The sequence below is a fragment of the Octopus bimaculoides genome, chromosome 24 (genome assembly GCF_001194135.2).
Source record: "Octopus bimaculoides isolate UCB-OBI-ISO-001 chromosome 24, ASM119413v2, whole genome shotgun sequence".
Classification (NCBI taxonomy): domain Eukaryota; kingdom Metazoa; phylum Mollusca; class Cephalopoda; order Octopoda; family Octopodidae; genus Octopus; species Octopus bimaculoides.
The window spans coordinates 3,375,499-3,376,768 of NC_069004.1; the positions used below are offsets into that span (position 1 = coordinate 3,375,499).

General features: G+C 36.9%; 1 protein-coding gene across 1 annotated transcript in view; it reads right to left on the minus strand.

Annotated features, from left to right (window-relative positions):
* Nucleotides 1-240, minus strand: part of LOC106868757 (RNA-binding protein 5) — a 30,272-nt gene extending 30,032 nt beyond the window's left edge. The window contains exon 1 of the mRNA XM_014914174.2: nucleotides 168-240. The gene's annotated coding sequence lies outside the window, so the exon portion shown is untranslated. The remainder of the gene's footprint in view (nucleotides 1-167) is intronic.
* Between the last annotated feature and the right edge of the window lie 1,030 nt (nucleotides 241-1,270).

Here is a 1,270-nt window from a genome sequence, read left to right on the forward strand (position 1 = left end):
ATATATATATATATATATATCATATAATATATATAAATATATATTATATATACATATATATTCTTCAATATTCTCAGAACCCCCTCAGTGAGTAGATTTGTTTAGAAATTTATCAATAAAAAGAAATAAATGAAATAACATGAAAAAGGAAGAAAAAAAACACTCACCAGAACTTTTCCTCATTAATCGAACATCTTTGACACTGAGTCCAATTATCATTAGTTCCGTCAAAATCTACAAGATACAGAGAAAAATAAAATTACGAGTCATAACATGCATGCACCTACACACGCACACACAAACGAATATATGGAATCGGTAAGGTGGTGAGGTAGCAGAACTGATAGCAAACCAGGGCAAAATGCTTAGTGGCATTTATTCTGAGTTCAAATTCCACCGAGTTCAACTTAGCCTTTCAGCCTTTAGGGTGTTGATAAAATAAGTACCAGCTGAGCAAAGGGGTCCGATGTAATCGACCAACTCCCTTCCCTGAAATTGCTGGCCTTGTACCAAAATTTGAAACCAATATATGGAATCAACCTTCGTTCACCTTTCACAACATTCAATCTCACCCCTGTTTTTTCATCATTTCTCACTCTCTCCTCACCTCCTCAGTGCCTTGAAGGTGTACCCTGATACCTCAACATCACCATCTTCATCTCTCCCCCTGGCTTCACACCACCAACCCACCATTCACTCACCCCATCCAATCCTCTACTATTTCTCTTATATCCACCTCCTTGTACCTGGAGAGCACGCCCTGTCACATCTTAGCCACCACCATCTTCTCGCGTTTCCAATACAGGTAGGCATACATCCCCTCCACAGCAAGACCCCTGTTTCTGTCCCCACATCATACTTTAAGCTCTCATGACCTCATGTAAAGCCACCGCTTTCAGTTGAGGGCCCTTGTCTTGCAAGTTACTCGGGGGAACACACAAATGCTGGTGCTTTGTAAAATAGTTGGCATCGTGAAGGGAATCCAGTTGTGGAAACCATGGTCAAAAAAATTTTTTTTTTTAAATGAAATTCATTTTTCATATAAATCCATAGTTTAAAACACACTGTTTTTTGATTGGCTGAAAATTCGGAAACTTACCAAAACTTTGAACACTTGTAACATTTTTGCACAATTTTTCCGGAATAAATGAATAATAAATTCAGATTCAGTGTTAAAATTTACATCTATTAAACAAAATTTTTTAAAGATAATTGTAAACAGGGAGGAAAACCACAAAGATCTTAGATTTGTTATATATGTGTGTTTATC